Source organism: Erinaceus europaeus, chromosome 1 (genome assembly GCF_950295315.1).
Source record: "Erinaceus europaeus chromosome 1, mEriEur2.1, whole genome shotgun sequence".
Lineage (NCBI taxonomy): Eukaryota > Metazoa > Chordata > Mammalia > Eulipotyphla > Erinaceidae > Erinaceus > Erinaceus europaeus.
Window position 1 is genome coordinate 173,195,350 of NC_080162.1, and position 20,139 is coordinate 173,215,488.

General features: G+C 40.1%; 1 protein-coding gene across 2 annotated transcripts in view; it reads left to right on the forward strand.

Moving 5' to 3' along the window:
* Positions 1-342: 342 nt before the first annotated feature.
* The window catches only part of PAG1 (phosphoprotein membrane anchor with glycosphingolipid microdomains 1), a 186,939-nt gene continuing 167,142 nt past the window's right edge, over positions 343-20,139 (forward strand). The window contains exon 1 of one of the 2 annotated variants that reach the window (XM_007520148.3): positions 343-846. The gene's annotated coding sequence lies outside the window, so the exon portion shown is untranslated. The remainder of the gene's footprint in view (positions 847-20,139) is intronic. The other variant, XM_060199625.1, reaches the window with a different exon arrangement.

Genomic DNA, 20,139 nt, shown 5'->3' on the forward strand with positions numbered 1-20,139 from the left:
CCAAAGGTACACTTAAGAGTAAAATATATATATATATATATATATATATATATGTATGTATATATATACCTAATATATGTGTATATATATTTTCTTTTAATGGGACAATGGACTGTGCAGTCGAACAAGTTCAACCACGCAGCTTTAGGCTAGCCAACCCGAGACCTGAGACTTCCTGTACCTTCCCTCCAGCTGCATGGCGCAGCGCCCGGCTCCGCCCGGGGCCCCCAGGGCCCCCACCCGGCCCCGCCCGGTCGCCCCCTCCCCGCTCCTCCCTCTCCCGTGACGTGCCGCAGCGGCCCGGGATCATGCGCACTCGCTCCCCGCGCACCGCACTACAGCTCCGCCTCAGCGCTTGTCATTCTCCGCGGCGCAGCGGCGAGTGCGGACTGTGGGTGCTCACTTGCTCTCTCGCCTGCCTGCGCTCGGCGATCTACCCAAAGCCTGAGAGCAGGCGAACGACTCTGCCTCGGCTTCTTTCCTGGAGGATTTCTTCTTGAGCTGCAGTTCCCCGGGAGCCAGAGACAAGCACCACGGGGCTCGGAGCGCCTCACTCCTGGAACGACCGGCAGCAGCTGCAGCGCTCTGTCCGCGCGCGGTCCGGTGCAACCTCAGCCGCTGCCCTACCTGCCGCCGCCTCGGCGAGTGCCCCGCGCCGGCCCGGGCAGAATCACGGAGGCTGGTGCAGAGTGGCAGCGCCTGGTCCTGCACCCGCCGACTCCGCCTGGACAGAGAGGGGCCACAAGGACTAAGCGCAGCCGGAGAGCGATCCCGAAAGAAGGTTGCCCGTCTCTTGTGCCCCACTAAGTTGATTCCAGTTTCTGAAGTTGCAGGTGGGAATGGAAGGTTCGTCTTTTATTTACTGTGAGAAATTGGGGTGGGGTGGGGTGGCAAGAGGGTGGCATCTCTTGTTAGCAGGGTTCTAGCTTGGGGGAGCCGAGGGTGCGAAGAAGTGGGCACGGCACGCGAGGAGAGGTTGTCTGCAGTCCTGCACGGGCTGGCTCCAGCTCTGGCGACTATGCCAATTGGAAATGGCAGTGGAAAGACAGGTGCTCCCAGGGCATTTTCCCCACCACTGCGGATCTCAAGCTCTTAGCCCCTTGACATTGTGTGCTGAAAGGTGCTGCGGTTGGGGGCTGGATCTTAAACCTTAGGCGAGTTACTGTGTGGAGCTATTCCTGGATAGTTCTTTGGGGATGGGATCTAAACTATTCCCTCCCAAGTCTGCAGGCTTTCCGCGCGCATCCCGCTTTTACTCCTCCCCCGCCCCCAGGCAGAAGTTGCCAGCCTTTCCATAATTGGAACTCTGTCCTTTAGGGGGACAAATAACTTATATATGTCTGTTGTGCTGTAAGGCAAATGAAATGAGACTCCCTCTCTGTGTATGTGATTTTATTTAGTGTGAGCATGTGGACAAGCCTCAAGGAAACAAGATTCTGATGATGAAGAACTCTCCCCCCCCCCACACACACACACTGTCCTGCGACTCTTATGTAACCCTCCCGGTGGATAACTCTCCTCTCTGCAGTAGCTGCAGCTGGGGCTCTTCATTCCATTTGTTTAAGGTCTAGCTTGAACTGTAGTTAATGAAAGTGCTGACATGATATAGCGGCCTATAGTCTGAAACAGAGTGCACTCTTCAAATTGGAGTGTCTTCTCCTAATAGGGAGCATGGGAGGAAAAACCCAGTATATTTTTCAAGGCAGCTCCAGGAATTAGACGCATAAATCATGTTTTAAAATAACACACATTGTGCAGAGAGCCTGCAGAGGATTCCTTCTGCACATTCCCTTTTGTCTTAGAAAAAGTGGAAATTGTGCATACCAGACAATTGTTGAGTCTGAAAGTTAACTGTGATGAGCTTAATTATTTTAATAAAAACAGCATGATTTATATAGGTAGCTCTGTCCTACTTTGAAGAATATAATTCCTTACCCTTTCTCATACCCCCCCCTGGAGATTCCGCTTAACACACAGTAATATGTTTCCCTCATAGATGTTTAATATTTGAGTTGACTAGATTTGTAGAAGGAACACTTTAAAGTGTCATACAGTGCTGCTGTGACTCTTAAGTACAGTTAATTAGAAATATGGAGACTATTCAGATTATTGGTATGGAAGTCATTAACAAAACAGATAATATTAAGACTGCCCTACTATCTGTTTTAAATTTAGATGTGCAATAATTGTCTAAAATGAAAGTTGGAGGACTTAAGCTGATTGTGAAATTGGTATAGACACCTGTCTCAGAAGGATGATGAATTGCACCCATATGACAACAGCTGTCTTGTAAATTATTTCTCGTATAAAGTATACTTTAAAAAAAAAAACCTCAGTTTTTTTAAATACAGATTTGTTTTGGTAATGTTTAGAGAAGTGAATTCACTTATGATATTCTAGCATGGAATACAAGTTGAACTAGTTATAAGCTCTTCATTTTAAAAATACATCATATTTTTTTAAAAAAGAAGTATTTTGAGAAACATTTACAAAATGTTATTTCAGTGGTTTTAAAGTCAGTAAACATACTATAGTTTTTGAGAGTATCTATTGCTTATTTCTAGAAGAGATTCCATCCAAACATAGAATCTCAAACAAACTGACCTTCAATCCTCCCCCCCCCCCCACATACACACTACTGTGTCTTATTTGGAACAGACTAAAGAGCAAGACTTCAAAGTTAGATACTGTTGGTTTGAATCCAGGGAAGTTACTGAAACTCTGTGCCTGTCTTCATATGTGAAAACAGGGGTAAACAGTCACAGCTACTTATTGGATTGTAATGAGAAATAAGTTATTATGTATCAGTAAAGCTGTTGAATCAGTTAGTGATTGGGCCCTCCTCAATCGCTATCGAACAGGCCATGGCCAGTGCGCCGCTATGTTCCATCGCTGGGGAGCCAGAGACGACCCGAATTGCCCCTGCGGCTACAGACAGACTATGACCCACATAGTCAACGACTGCCACCTCTCCAGATTCAAAGGAGGTCTCGAAACTTTACATCAGGCTCAACCTGACGCTGTTGACTGGCTACGGAAGAAGGGCAAACGCTAGAAGAAGAAAGTTAGTGTCTGAAATCTTACACTTGATAAAAATTATTCCTGCTATGAAAATAAATGCATTTTGGATACCATGTGCATTGAATGACCAGTGACAGGCAAGTAGAAGCAGCTGACAGGAATAGTAGTAGAGAGGGAAAGCCTTTACTGAACATCACCTAAAAATGTAGGCAGCAGTTGGTGTTTGACATACTAGTTCCTTCAGTTCCTCTCTGAAGTAGGTAGCTTCATCTCCACTTTGGAGATAAGGAAACTGAAGCTTATGGAAATCAAAAAACAGAAAGTGGAATTGGGACTTTAATCTATGTCTGTCTATTTTAAACTCTGTTCCTTTTGACCCTGTTGTCTCAACTTGCAAAGTGTTTTTACCATCCAGCCTCCTTTAATCCTCACTATAGCATTATGAAGTAGGTACGTTATTATCTTAAAATTCACAGGTGATGAAACTTAAAGCTCAACTTTAAAGTATGAAATGTTCTTAATAACACACCCTAGTTCTCCATAACTAGGAACTATTATTATTGTTGTTATGCAGCACAACCTGCTTATCTTAGCTACTATTATCGTGATGGTAAATGACTTGCCTCCCCCTCGCATGGGACAGAGGTGCCAGCAAATGAAGTGAGTTTGTCCTTCAGTTTGAAGTGGATTCCCTTGCTTTCTGCTTACTATTCATTTATTCAGAAAGTCAAGGGAAAAAATATCAGTATGATGTTACAGTTCACACCGGAAGACAGGGTTTCCCTGCTTATTTCCCAGCTGCAAGAATAGCTGCAGCGATCCACATGAACACATGCAGACTACTTTACCATCACGAGTAACTGGTAGTTGTTCAGTGTCTTCCGTGAGCGTAAGTTCTGTCCTAGTTGGAGAACTGCCCTGGGGCAGTGAGATCCAGGCCTTGCACTCAGCCTTGTGTTGTGTTGTATTTTCAAAAATGGAAATAAGTTACACTTCACATTAAATAAGCATACTTCCTGTAGGCCTCAGTCGCAGCAGTCCTGTATAAGTAGTGCTTTATGAACAGTCTCCATAGCCGGTTGAACTTGTCACTTGACTTCCAGAGGTTGGGATTAAGAAACCACTGTATGCATGTGTGCATGACTTCCTTTGGCTATAGATACTCCTTAGTGTTCAGTCTCTTGGTAAATACTTCCTCTTATTTCCTAGACAGTAAAACCTAATTGTGTACAAGACACATATACAACAGACTGATTGAATCTTTAATTTTACACCTCATGTACCCTACTGCTAAAAGGTACTTCAAGACATATGTTTCAAATTGGCTCCTGCTCCTCCTTCTCTTCCTTCTTTTTTTAATCAAAACTCTCTGTATAGCATGGTGGTTCCAGTTAGATATAGAATATTTTTTAAAGTGGCTAAAATTTTTAAGTTCTCATCGCAAACTGACAGCTCACTGGGTAGGCTGTGTGTTTTGCCATGAATGTGACCCAGGTTCCAACTTCTGTACCACGTGGGAGTCCCTATGGCACAGGAGGAAGCTCCAATGCTGTGGTGTCTGTCTCTCTCTATATCTCACTCTGTCTCTATCCACTTAGAGCTTTGAAACTGTAGCGTGTGGGAGGCCCTAGCTCTTTAATAAAATAGAAAGTAAGCAAAACTGTAATTATTCATTGTGATGGGTATTAGCTAGACTTATTGTTATCTCGCAATACAGACAAATATGGATTAATTACATTGTACACCTGAAACCAATATTATAATTATATCTCAATTTAAAACTCCAAAGAGGGTGGGGTTAGATAGCATAATGGTCATGCAAAGAGACTTTATGCCTAAGGCATAAGAGTCCTAGGTTCAATTCCCGACATCACCATAAGCCAGAGCTAATCAGTGCTCTGTTATAAAAATAAATAAACCAAAAAGATTAAAAATGAAATGAAAAATTAATTAAATAAAAAACTCAAAGGGCAATTCCTTGGGAGTGAGCTGGCCAGGAGGGCACCTTCATTACCTAGAGACACAAGACCACAGTTAGGTTATGCGAGAAAAGAACCCTTGCTATCAGTTGTGTCTTTTCATGTCTTTAAAATGTCCTTGGCGTCAATTTTAGCTCTTTTCTTTTCTGCAGAATGAAGATATTCCCTTTTGCTCTTCTGAACTTGGTTACAGTAAAAGTCTTTTTTTTTTTTTCCTTAGCAAAGCCTTCACTACACTGGACCAACTTTTTTCAGCAAGAGAGAGATGGAGGGAGAGCAGGAAAGATTCTACTGCAAGTGAGCTTTTCCTAGTGCAATAGGGGCCAGGCTCAAACTTGGGACATTCCGGTAGGAAGACAGGCATCCTCTCAGGTGGACTATCTTGCTGTCACTTCTGTGTCTTGTGTTGGGTTCATAATATACTTTTCACTATATCTTCAGAATGTACATAGTTATATTTCTTTATTGGCTTATCTATGGTCATTTAAAAATTAACTTTCTGAGAAGGATGAATATGGCATGATCCCACTCATAGAAACTGAAAAATAAGATCAGAAGGGTAAACACAAAGCTGAACTTAGAAACTGGATTTGGTGTATTGCACCATAGTAAAGGAATATGGGGTGGGGGGAAGTGTTCAGGTCTTGGAACATGAGCAGAGGAAGACCTAGGCTTAGAATGTTATGTGAAAAGCTGAGAAATTTTACACATGTACAAACTACTGTATTTTACTGTCACCTGTAAACCATTAATCCCCTCAGTAAAGGGGGAAAAAAAGTAAAAAAAAAAAAAAAACCTTTCCTCTGACGTTTAGCTTTTTCTTGTACATCGTAAATGGAGGGTGTTTACCCTCTTCCCCGGTCATCTTTATTAGTTTGAATTTGTTATCTGCTCTTTGAGGTTGAGGAGTTGGGAGCTGGTTATATCTGTAGTGCTCTTTGCCTCATGCATCCATGAATATGTATGGGGAGGTTATAATGGTTTGTATTATACAAACAAGCAGTTGATGCTTAGATGAGGTCCTCAAGGCTAGGAGATTACTGAATTTGAGAGTGAGGGAGTGGGTATGAAGAAAAGGCAGCCCTGAGTTCGATTTATCTGCCTTGTTTCTAGATTTTACTGGTCATGCCTCCTGAATAAGTATTGGAGTGACTAGGTCCCAGAGCACAGATAGTTTGCTTCCTGTCATGCTAACACTTTCACATACAGTATTTAATCTTCAGCAGTGATCTTATGTACAAGTCACTTTATTATCATTGTTTTGCAAAGGTGGAAACCAAGGCCTAGAACCCTTGGGGCTCTTCTTCAAGGTCACATTTATGAGGTTGCTTCAAAGCAAAGTGTGGAACCCAAGGATGTTTGATGAGGCCTTACAGAAAACTCTACTGCATACAGTTTTGGAGTCTTTATGATAGCTCAGCTGTGTTGCTTAGGGGCCCTTTATTGTACTTCTTGAAATTAGTCTGCACTGTTTTGCTGACCTTGGAGTAGGAAAGAGGGTTAGCTACTATGGCCAGTAGCTAACATTGGAAGCACAGAGAGTGTCACCATTGTGAAAGAAGAGCTTCCAATGATCTCAAAAAAGAAAGGGTCATGCTAGTATTATGATAAGGAAGCATGAAGCATTCAACTGATAAGGAGGCATGTTAACTTGATTTGTGTTGGGGGGGTCATATGTTTTCATCATTAAGGAAATGACAAGACTGGAGATCTTCTTAGGCAATTAAACAAATAAATATTTATTGTATCCAGATCCCACCACATTGGAGGAAACTTTGATGCTGTAGTCTCTTGCATTCTCTCCATCTCTGCCTCTTTGTTATTGTCTCTGTATAAGGAAAAAAAGGTCACCCAAGAATGGTGAAGCTCTAGAAATGACAAAACAAATTATTTAAATAAAGAACATATTAGAGGAGTCGGGCAGTAGCGCAGCGGGTTAAGAGCACATGGCATGGAGCACAAGGACCAGCATAAGGATCCGGGTTTGAGCCCCGGCTCCCCACCTGCAGGGGAGTCTCTTCACAGGCTGTGAAGCAGGTCTGCAGGTTTCTATCTTTCTCTCCCCCTCCTCTCTCAATTTCTCTCTGTCCTATCTAACAACAACTACATCAATAAAAATAATAATAACTAAAACAACAATAAAATAACGGGAAACAAAAGGGAAAATAAATAATTTTAAAAAGAACATATTAGTAATGAACAATAATATAACACAGGGTTATATGCCATTCACAGTGAGACTATGATTTTGAAAGTAAACAGATAACGTGTCTGTTAAGTAAGGCTCCTCCGAATTGTTTCAGAAGGGGAGCACTATCAAATCTTCCACACCTTCACTGCATTCCAAATAGAGAATAATGACAGAATTTAAAGCTGGGGTAGATAGCACAATGTTACAAAGAGACTTTCATACCTGAGGCTCCAAAGTCCTAGGTAAACCCACCACAAACCAAAACTGAGCAGTGCTCTGGTAAAAAACAAACAAAACAAAATTTAAACTTAAATTTCAGAATCATTCCCCTAAGCCCTGCCTTTTTTTTTTCTTGATTTCACACATAAGCCACCATGTGTTCATTATATTTTCCATATCCTTTGGTGTTTGATTTACTATTACTTTTTGTTGTTGTCATAGTATTTTGGCATATGGTATTGATGTCTCATTCGCTCCACATTTTTTTTTCTAGGATTATGTGATTTTCACATTTATTAGTGATTAAAATTGTAAAAACATTAAACTCTCCAAATATAAATTGCCTCAGAGGACAGGGAATTTGATCGGATTGGGATTTTCTACTTAAAATATAGAGCACTTGGAGCATAACAAGCCTTATGGAGTAGGCAAGGCTAAGAAAAAAAAAAAGCTTCTTTAAATAAATTGGTATGGGGTAACAAAAACAAATTTTTGTACCTACCTCTCCAATATCATACAATGTAGTTTCTATATACCATAGCATTTATTCATGTGCCATGTGAATTTCAGCTGATTTTCTAAAAGCACCCGGTGGTGTGACTAAGTTAGTATTGCATTCTTTTTTTTTAAAGTTCTGATTAGGATTGGGGAAAAAACCTAATGGTTATGCAAAAAAAACACTTTCATGCCTGAGGCTCTGAGGTTTCAAGTTCAATGCCCAGCACCATCATAAACCAGAGCAGAGCAGTGCTCTGGTTAAAAAAGAAGGAGGAGGGGGAGGAGGAGGAGAAGAAGAAAAAGCAGAAGCAGAGGAGGAAGAAGAAAAGTATGACAAATAACTTTTAGAAGAGAAAGACCGCCACATTACTCTGGCTTGTGTGACAGAACCAGGGGCCTCATGTATGCAAATTCTGTGCTCTACTCCCTGGGCCACACCCCCAGTCACTCACCATGGCTCTCTTCTCTCTTCTGCTGTCTCTTCCTCCTCCCCCTCTTCATCACTTCTTCCATTTCACCCTCCCCCCTTCTTTTTTTCTAGAGCTTCCCAACTCCAGTCAGGCTTTTCTAGATGGAAAGAGAGAGACAGAAGGAATAACGGGTAGAAACCACAGCACTAGCACCTAAGCTTCCTCCATTGTGGTGATGAAGGTTGGGTTCAAACCTGGGTCATGCTCATGACAAACAGGCACACTGTCCAGATAACTATCTTGCTATCCCAAACCCAACATTGCTTTCATCTGTTCTTTTGGTTTTTAGCAATCCTAGTGTTGCCGTAGTAAGCCTTTCTGTGAATTTGATTTTTAAAGAATGAAGGGGGATCAGTTAAGTCCTAGGGCATTTGCTCTCATTGTATTTGTGACTGGATCATAACACCCTGGCCTTTTACCAATAACCATTCTCATTCTCCTGTCCTCCTCTGTGCTCAAACATATCAGAAGCCATTGAGAAAGTTTAATGATGAGGTGACAAAATTTGTGTTTTAAGTCAGAAGCAGTAAAATCACTGTAATGCAATGATTTGTTGTTGTTGTTGTTTAAAAAAAAAAAAAGAGTGGGAAAATAGGAAAATGGTTATGCAAAAAGACTTTCATGCCTAAGGTACCAAAGGTCCCAGGCTCAATCTCCAGCACCATTGTTAAGTCAGAGCTGAGCAGTGCTCTGGTAAAATAAATATATAAATAAAAATTAATTTGTGCAACCTGTAAATAGTTCAGCTAGTAAGTGGTCTTGTGTGCCTGAGATTCTCAGTTCAGTACTCTGACTTGCCTTGCTCTCTTTTCCTGTCTTATGGGAAACTCTCTCTTACATGTAATAAGTAAATCTCTTCAGAAAAGTCAATTTATGACATTGCTACACACAGGAACAACACAACCTCTATGATAAGTGCCCCAGAATGACCTTAGTAATTTTTTTCTTTCCTGTGGATAGTTGTGAATCTCTAGTTCAGACACGGTCAACCACTAGCAGCTTGGCAGTGTTTGAATCAGATTTAGAAGGAGTGATATTTATTCACCGGTTATTTATTGTTATAATACCAGGTATGTTGGATGATGAAACCTCACATGTGAGAAGGTTCCTTCCATCACTTCAAAAATCTGAGTCTGATGAAGGAAATAGACACTGAGTAGCAGCTTTCAGCAGCGTAAAAGTTGCGTTTCCCTCTCTTTCATCTCTCTTTTTCTATCTGAAAAAGTCAGCCCCCAAACAGTGAAGTATTGGCAACAACAGCAGTGTTTGCTAGGGTGTTGTTAGGGGTATCTGGCTTCAAGGGGTTGACTTTCCCTGAAGATGTAGGGTGGGATCTGGGTTTGAAAGATTAAGCCAGAAGGTGAGATGGGAATGGATTGTCAGATTATTCTGAGCAGAGGGAAGAGAGAACACAGTTCAGGGTACTGAAAAGAATGGAGCTTTGAGAGCAACTGGTCGGTCCATGTGACAGAAGTACACTGAAGGCAGTGAAGGAGATTGAAATGAGAATCAAGTCTGGGAGCACTTTGAGAAGGGCTTTGGGAGCCATATTTGAGCTCTTTAGATTGTTCTTTCTTAAGAGTCACTCTGGATGTGTTGTAGAGAATAGATAGTGTGTAGGGGATGGAGAGTGGGAAAGGGAAGCTGTGTAAAGCTATGAAGACTGAGGAGCTAGCAAAGAGGTAGTGTAACAGACTTGCATGCCTGAGGTCTCTCCATGCGTCAAAGCAGAGCAGTGCTCTGGTCTTGGTCTCTCTCTTCATCCCTCTCATAAGTAGATACATCTTTTTCAAAAAGCTACTGAGTCTTATTGCAGATTTAAAATCTGTATTCAGACAGGTATGAGGGGGAAGAAGAGAAGGGGGAAAGGAGGGAGAGGATGAAAGCTTTGAAGATGACTCCCGGGTCTGTGGTTTGGGGAGCTGAGTGGACTCACAATGTGTGTGATGGTGAGTACAAAGTGCACCTTGCAGGGGGTGGGGAGATAAATTTAGTTGTGGATTTATGTAATTCGAGGTACTGAGGTGCATCCAGGATTTGAGGTTCAATCAGCAGTTGTATAAAGGACTAGAATTCAAGATAAGACCGACCTGTAGATAAGAATTTACCAGTCTTGTGTGTATTTGAAGTTACTGAGGTTGTGATCTGCTTGACGGAATTTTTTATTTTATTTTATTTTTTTTATGATGAAGGGCAGGGTGACAGGTAGAAGAAAAACAGATGGGAAAGTGTGATTAAGTGAGAGAAGTTTTTTGACAAGTGCTTGGACATAAAGTGGCAGAAGCCAGAGGCAAAGCAGAAAGAGGTGCTTAAATGAATAGGAATTAGGTGATTAAAGGGTTGAAATAGGGAAGTCAGGAAGAAGTACAAGTCTGGTGTTAACCTGCTTATATCTATACAGATATTTGTGGCCATTTCTTATAAAGCTTTCAGTTCTTATCAATAAATATAAAGGCTAATATGCACAAAGGAATTGTGGAAAGGGTAAAGAAATAAACTACTCAGGGACCCAGTGGTGGTGCATCTAGTTGAGCAAACACATATGCAAGAAGCCAGGTCCAAGCCTCCCATCTTCACCTTCAGGGGAGAAGCTTCATGAGCAGTGGAACAGTGCTACAAGTATCCCTCCCTCTCTATCTCCTCTCCTCTCAATTAATATCTGTCTCTTTTCCAAAGTTGAAAAAGAAAGAAATAGTAGGCTCACGAATGAAGTATGATCTTAGAGGCCAAACTGCCCATAGGTTATTATTGGCATTTCTTCCTTTATTTTGTTTTTATTTTTAGTACTTTTTCTTCGAAGTTGGCAGTAGACATGGCCATGAGGAAAATGCAAAGAATGAAAGAATGACTATCTTAGTGCAGTCAGTGCTTGATTTTCCAAACACAGCCATGTTTCATTGTATTCATGAGTGGGCACACCGAAAAAAAAGAAAATAATAAATAACATAGTTTTGACAGTTTGTACAAACTAATCTTTTATCACAGCTATAACAACTTTTGAAAAGATTTGGACCTTTAAAGCTATTTTTTTTTCATAGCTGTTAATCAGTGTATTGGCCCAATATTTTATAGAAGATGTATTTTGTATAGTTTCCTTTAACTTTCATGTTTTACAAAAACTGTCCTTTATCATGCTATAGGCAAATTGGAGTGTTTGGGGATGATGGAAATAATTACCGTATGGTTTATTTAATGCGGTGCATTTCAATCCTTGCCCTTTAATTTTGACTTAAAGACAGAATTTCAGGTATTGTAAAGAAGGGGGAACTGAGATTCAGGGTTCATATGCATGTGTGGAGATAGCACAGCTAGTAAAATATGGGGGGAGCTCTTAGGACCGTAGATGAAGCACCCCAAATTAAAATTTTGTCTTCTTACCTAGTTATCACATTGCCTATATGTCCATGAACAGCAACTAAAGAAAAATTAAATTAGGAGGTAGAATATTTGAGAGATTTTTTTTTTTTTGTATTCATCTGCTCCTAGCACCAACAGTAGGAAGTGCCAGGTGCAGTCTATATTTGATGAGCCACAGGTTATGCAAATATATGGGATTAAGCTGACAGGCAAAAAATCTTTTTTTTCTTAATGCAACTAACACATTTTACTTTCATTATCTTAAAAGTTTTAAGAAAAACCTGAGTTATCAAAAAATTGGATTCTCAATATTTTATTTTGTTGTGCCATTTCTTGCTTTGTAGTCAGTTCCAATTCTTTTATTTATTTATTTTTGCCTCCAGGGTTATTGGTGGGGCTTGGTGTCTGCACTACAAATCCACTGCTCCTGGAGGCTATTTTTTTTCCCCTTTTATTGCCCTTGTTGTTTATCACTGTTGTTCCTATTATTGTTGTTATTTCTGTCAGATAGGACAGAGAGAAATGGAGAGAGGAGGGGAAGACAGAGAGAGGGAGAGAAAGACACCTGCAGACCTGCTTCACCTCTTGTGAAGCGACCCCCTAACCCCCAGCAGGTGGGGAGCTGGGGGCTTGAACTGGGATCCTTAGGCTGGTCCTTGCACTTTGTGCTATGGGCGCTTAAACCGCTGCACTACCACCCAGCCTCCGATTCAATATTTTAAACTTCACAATTAAACTTTAACTGTTTAAGATACCATGTGAATTTAATTTTCAGTCATTTTAAAGACTATATTATTTGCTTGGAGTCGGGCTGTAGCGCAGCGGGTTAAGCGCAGGTGGCGCAAAGCACAAGGACCGGCATAAGGATCCCGGTTCGAACCCCGGCTCCGCACCTGCAGGGGAGTCACTTCACAGGTGGTGAAGCAGGTCTGCAGGTGTCTATCTTTCTCTCCTCCTCTCTGTCTTCCCCTCCTCTCTCCATTTCTCTCTGTCCTATCCAACAACGACGACAACAACAATAATAACTACAACAGTAAAACAACAAGGGCAACAAAAGGGAATAAATAAAATTTAAAAAAATTAAAATAAAAAAATAAAGACTATATTATTTGTGAAATGTTTGGTTTCTGCATGTATATATGAAATTAATGTATGTGTATGTCTATATGAAATAAAAATCAGCGAAATTAAGTTTAAACTATTGGTTTTCTTTATATAATACAGTTACTTAATTCTCCAAATACATTAAGTAGCTTGCTTTATCTTGCCAAAACACTTATTATGTTACCCATTTTATGCCAAAGTATAAAAGCTTTTGTCCTTTTCATGCAGTATAAACTGATGCAGGATAAAGCTTAAAAGATTTATTTTCATTTTACAATCTGTACATTTACTCTTACTATTCTAAAATTCTAATCCCCCTAATTTTCCTACTGTTAGGGAAGATGTTAGTTATTAATATGCAACAATTTGGAATTGTGAAATTGCATTATGTAACTGAGGCATTTATGATGCTGCATTTTTTTTTCCACAAAAAAAAAAAATTCTAAGCCCTAGATGATAATTTTAAGATGATGAAAGCACTTCCCAGCAAATAGCAAACTGTTGGGATGGGTGCTTATCTGTAAATCTCCATTTCAAGCTTCATGGTGCCTGCCGATTTTACATTTTTAACTTCAGTAGAAATAGTTGGACTTGAAAGGGTTGATGTGTTTGTGGCATTAATGAGTTCATCTTTAGTTGGTGGTGCTGAGTTTTTAAAACCATATCAGTTCATTTATGCATTTTTTAAGTTTTATAAAAATGTTAGGGAACTTGATAGCTCTAGGAATTGTACTTGCTGTATTGTAGTGGCTTTCAGCCAGTTGAAAAGTTGCAATGTAAACGTATAATAAAAATCTAAATAACAAAGTGATATAGTATTGAACTACACCTTGTATTTAAAATAATAAATGGAAAACTCCCACGGAATTAAATGAAAATTAGTTTGACCACTTTATGCTTCATGTTTCCCAGTTTTACCTGTATGTGAATATGATCACCCAGAGCACAGTAAATATTCTGTTATGGTGATTTGACAGTCCAGTACTTACTACTCAGTACCAAGATATATCTTTAAGCTGCATTTCTCATTAATCTTTCCATGATAATATATTTCAGTATTCTGTACTAGGATTTTTCATTCTGTAAAAAGGGTCATTTTTTCACCTTCTTACTAATTATTTCAAACATTTTAAAATTAGTATATATTTGACATGATTGAACATATCCAAATTAGTCATCTAATTTGGGCATTTTAATTATGTGTGCAGTTAGGGCTTGATTAAATATAGTTTCTGCAGATTGTGATTTTTCTCTTCATGAACTTATAAATTATATGATAATATTTCAGAGTTCTGACCTGCTTATGTAGGAAAAATATAAATATTTTTACAAACACAAATTTAAAAGATAGGCTTTCTTCTCGATGTGAGGAATAGACATCAACAATCAGTGGTGATTTTTTTTTCTCATATATAGTATATTGATAAATATAGAAGTGACTGGAAGCTAGAATGTTGACGTTGTAGTGTTAAATCATTGATATTAAGGGTAAACATATACTCCTTTGTTTTCTTTAAAAAAAAAAGACATATTACAGATCTTGATAAATTTGGAGAGTGCTAAGAAAAGTTTTTCAAAACTACCACTTTACCCAAACTGTAAATCTTAAGCACTAGCATCAGCATGAAATGTTTAGTATTTCCAAAATAGAAATGTAAAAATTTCATTAAAACTTTAAAAGTCCTGTACTATATGCTCATTAAGATCATAACATACACGTAACAGACTTTTATTCTTTTTCAGACTCTGTGCTAGGATGTATAGAACAGGATTGCTAAGCACTGTAGTTGTTGAGGAGAATAAACACTGAAGTAGTAAACTTACATTTGTTTTAATGATTCTCCCACCGCTGTTGTTAACCTTTCTGCTAGCTGAATGATTTGCTAGTATTAACATGTTGAGGCCTGACTTGTTATAATTCTTTCATTTTAATAATTATTCAGTTGCATTCTTGTTCTTGCAAATTGTTCTCCTAGATACAATTCATAATAAATACTCCAGTGCTGGCAATGAACATGCTTCTTTTGTACTGTTTGATAGCTGTAGGCCATTTGGCATTTGGACCTTTCCATGATGTATCTTTACCACTCTGCATATCCTAACAACCATCAGCTTTGTATTAGAATGACCCCTATGGGGAGATAACTTAATGGCTATGCAGAAGGGTTTCACCTGTGGTCCCAGGTTCAATTCCTAGCACCACTATAAGCCACAACTGAGCAGTGTTCTGGGTGTGTGTGTGTCTGTGTGTCTCTGCTTATACCTTTCATTAAAGTAAATACAAAATTTTTTTAAAAGGAGGAAAAAGAACTACTGTTTTCTGCTCCCCATAATGCCAACCTCTGTGGTCAGAGATTCACCAGTTGCTAGTCATGTTTTCTTTGTTGATGTTCTTGCCAGCTTCAGGAAGTGATCATGTGGAAATGTGACCATCATCAATTTGGTTTGATCTGTTTTACACTCGTGTTTAGAGCTGTGGTTCTCAACCAAGAAGTGATTGTCTGCCCCTCCCCCACCAGCAGATACTGAACAATGAAGACTTTGGTTGTCACAACTAGTGACATTTAGTGAATTGAAGCCAGTGATGCTGTTACACATTCTACAAAGCACAAAACAACTCCACAGGAGGAATTATCTGGCTCAAAATGTCAGTAGTGATCTCTGATCTGAAAGCTAGGGAATGTCTGTTTGTTTGCTTAATACTGTTCGATAGAACAGTGAGAGGGAATTCTGGTAAAGAAATTATGATATTAAATATAATTCTCTATTGAACACCTGTTAGGTCCTGAAAATAACATCAAAGGTAGTGATAAGAGTCTTGATTCTAAGGAACTTAACACCCTCTTTTCAAAATGACTGGCAGTAAAGTACTACTCTTAGAACTCAGAATGATAAAGTAAAAAAAAAAATGTGGCAAAAGAAAAGATAAGCAGATGTGTCTTATGCAGCATTTTTGTAAAGAGTATAAGACATACCTATTTTCCTGCTTAGGTCTGCATTGTTCCCAGTGAATTTAAAATAATATAAAATCATTGAAAAGGCGAGGCCAATAAATACTTGCATGATGTGAGGAAACTATAAAAGGGTTAGATCTAGAGAACACACCTGTCTGGGAGAATGTGTGGTAGCTACTTTTCAACCCCTTGGGGGCCAAATTTCAGAATTCAGCTTTTAAAAAGGAAGTGCAGTGTGTATATTTTATGTTATGTTATACTCACATGATATCCAGAAAACTAATTTCAGAACCAGTTGTGGAATAGCCACATTTAATTGGACAGTGACAAACTGAGTCATCTCATATCAGTGCTGGTCAGTTTTGGGAGCAGATTCATTTGGCATCAAAGTGACAAAGAAACTGTTTTCTGAATACTGTGTTTTTCTGAAATTGTGGATAAAGGTTTGTGGACCTGTCTCAACATATCCCAGGATATTGAATTTCAAATAATTATTTCATCCTTTTCTCTCGTTTTTCCATCCCCTCTGCCATATACACAGTTCATATGATTTAGCTGTGGGTGTACTTGTCTTTCTTTCACGTCATTAACTTCTCATCAGATTTGACAAAATGCCAAGTTGGCTGTTCAATTTGGTGGATGAAGTCCAGGACTGGATGTATTATGGCCAACCAGAACTATATTCTCTTGTGGTTTGTGGTTTAACTTCCCTGTTAGAGAGCTGGATTATAGCCATATTCATCTGTTCTAGCTCCATAAGCCCAGGACCCCAGAAGATAGTTTAGTTAAGTCATGAAGCTGTCCTTGGAGAAGAATCTGGAGGTCACATTGGGTTGCTGTATTCCCTAGTGACAGACTCATGGCTGGTAACTGTTACTTCAACACAAATTCTTGGTCAACAAGACTAATAGCTATAGGAAGAGATGAATACACCTCCAAGGGAGAGACCCCCATTTAAGTGAATTCTTAAGATAAGTTGGATTAGAGTTTCAAAAAGATAACAACCTAAAAAACACAGGCACACAATTTAGAAGTTGTTCAACAAGATATGCCATGGCCCAGCCTCCATCAGTCAGTCTTTTAACTATAAGTTAGTCAAACATTTTTGCTAATTTTCAGATGGGTTTTCATGAATATTTCAATCATGTATAAATTATGCTTTTGTTGTTAGTGTGCGTACTCTTATGGCATGTTTCTTAGGTAGAACAGATTCTGGGTTATGGGACCTGATTTTTACAAATTAGAACAAAGATCAGGGGCTAGACAAGGGCACACCCAGCAGCATACCCACATTACAGTGCACAAGGACTCAAGTTCAAGCCCTGATCCGCATCTGCAGGGAGGAAGCTTCACCAGAACAGTGCTACAGGTGTTTCTCTTTCTGCTGCCCACCCCTTCCAGCTCTACTTCTTCCTCAATTTCTGTCTCTCTCAAAAAAAAAAAAAAAGAGGAAAAGATGGAGTGGGGGGAGTAGCCTCTGGTAGCAGTGGATTTGTTGTACAGGCATTGAGCCCCAGTGATGAACCTGGTGGCAGTAAAATTGTAAAATTAAAAAAAAAAAAGAGGGCAAGAAAGGAAGGAGAGGGGTGGTATTACATCAACTTGAGAGCAAAATTCTATGATTATAGGGACTTCCAATAATTTTTCCCTTGGAGAATTCAAGAACATTGTTAAGGCATTTACGAGAGTCATTCATATATAGGTTGTTTCAGGGTTTTATCATTTGAGCCCAATATTTTAAGTTAAAAAGAGACGACCCAAACTGCCCCTGCGGCTACAGACAGACTATGACCCACATAGTCAACGACTGCCACCTCTCCAGATTCAAAGGAGGTCTCGAAACTTTACATCAGGCTCAACCTGACGCTGTTGACTGGCTACGGAAGAAGGGCAAATGCTAGAAGAAGTTAAAAAGAGAGAGAGGAAGGGAGGAATAGACACCACAAACTGATACTTTGCTCGGTGCCAAAGTAGTCTCACGTAGTACTCTCATGTAGAATTTGAGGAGGAAATAGAGCTGGAGAGAGAGTGTGCTCGGGGCTTGAATATTTTTATCGGTACTCAAGACCATGTACTGTAGATTATATTGCTATTATTTACTACCTCCTTTTTTTTTTTAATGTGTTTAATTGCTATACGTATGACACCAATACGTGAACCATCAATATGAGAAGATAATGAAACATTGCCGTTTCATACCCAGCCATTCCCATCCACAGATTTAACTCTTAGCTATCTCGATTTATACTTAACACCTACTAGAGTGGACATTGTCCTTAGTAGATCTTTCAGCATCTTCACAAGTTTTCGATCATCTTCCAACTTGAAAGAACTAAGCTTTGCACCTATCTCCACTTACCCAGCATCTTCCTAGATTTGCAAACATTTTTCTCCTGTTACCACATTTCCTGTTGTTAAAAAGTTCACAGCCCACAAGGGCCTCACCTTATCACTGTTGCATTCCCTTCCTCATTTAAATATGCCACCACCAGCATCTCTCCACCCTACTCTCCTTTCCAAGGAGGTTGCCTTATCTCCCTTTCCCTACCCCTTAATGGTGGCCTGAGAATCTAACCCCTCCCTCTCACCTGTGCTCTCCCCCCTTTCTCTCCAGTTTCCTTAGAACTATGATTCTCCATGCTGGTGGAACAGAGCATCCTACTGATCTTAAAAGCCGTGCCATATACTTCTGATAAATGTGTTGGGGGCGGGGGGGGGGGCGGGCAGGGTGGGTTAGGGTGGAATTTGACCTTGGTGGTGTTCTTGTACATCCCTGGTGATGCAGTCACTGTTTTAGCCGCCTGTCTAATGTAGGCTGTGAGAGCCTTTGCTGAAGAAGCAAGGGGATGGTAAGAAGACATGGGTGGAAATTAGACTGCAGTGGCATGCCTGATTGAGTGCACACATTACCATGTATAAGAACCCTTGTTTGGGAGCCCGGTCCCCACCTGCAGGGGCACAGTTTCATAAGTGCTGAAACAATACTTCAGGTGTCTTTCTCTCTATCCCTCTCTGTTTCCCCTCTTAATTTCTCTGTTATGATCAAGAAAGAAAGAAAGGCAGGAAAGAAGGAAGGAAGGCAGGAAGGAAGGAAGGAAGGAGGGGAAAGGCTGCCAGAAGCAGTGGCACTAAGATCCAGCAATAACCTCGATGGCAAAGAAAATGAACAAAAAAATGAACTTGCAATGGCAGCAGCCCCTTGTCACTCTGTGTACTTCCAGTTTTAGCACAGGGGAGTGTGTTTCAGTGAGTGCAACCCACCCAGTTGGTGTGACATCTTCTTCCTCTTGGATTTGTGTTCTTTTCAGTAAATCTAGAGCAACCATGTGCACCCAGCAGGCCAAAAACTATGGTTGGTGGAGCCTGTACTTATCCCCTCATGAGGCTGGCCACCAGGGGCTTGATTTTCCTTTCATAACAGGCCTCCTGCCTTGCAACCAACCATTTCCATGTCCCTTTTTTTTTTTGTAACTTCCTGTAAACCCGAAGTACTGTCCTCCCTCATGGGCTGCTGGTTCACATTACTATCCCTCGCCCTAATGACACACAGGAGAACCAATTAAAGTTTTGCAGTAGAGATTTTCACTTCACCAGTCTCCTGTGAGAGAGATGGGAAACTATTGTACAGATTTTTTTTTTTCTTTTCTGAACCAGTGGGAGAGGGAGGCCACTGCTAAAACTGAACTAATGCAGGTGTCTCTTAATGCACCTCCAGGTTTCTGAAATATTTTCTTAGTCAAGGTCATAGTCAAGGTGTCCAGGAGTCAGATGGGGAAACATTTAGTTTCCATTATAGAACATCTCTTCCTGACTTTCTCTAGTCAAAATGCATGTCTATTTTTTTTTTCTTAGACAGCAGTGCAGAAGAGCCTTTGGTTGTGCTACATTATCTGGCAGTTTCTAAAGGACCTGAGAACCCATATATGAGCAGGTTTTCAATCCTCTCCAGACTCAACTGCTTCATTGTTAAGGGCTATTTTGTTCCTCAGATGATATTCATTTTTTATCAATAAGTCGGAACATCAAAGTGAAGTGATTTCAGCATTAATAATAAATACTCACAGCTAGCTATTCTAAGGGTACCCTATGTGAAATTTATGGAGAAAACCAGTGGTCCCAAAATAAATGTGCAGAGAAATGCCTCACTTTCCAAGCTACTGTGAAGATAAAGGGATGATTAAAGTGCCAGTTTTCTTTAAATTGGTGATGCTAGTTTCCAGACGTATTTCTGTAACACTGTCCCCTGAGCACAAATATTGCACAAAGCAAACTCTGCCCAGCAGTTATCCTGGTGCACGGTGGGGAAAAAAAAAGGGGGGGGGTTGGGCAGTGGCACACATAATAGA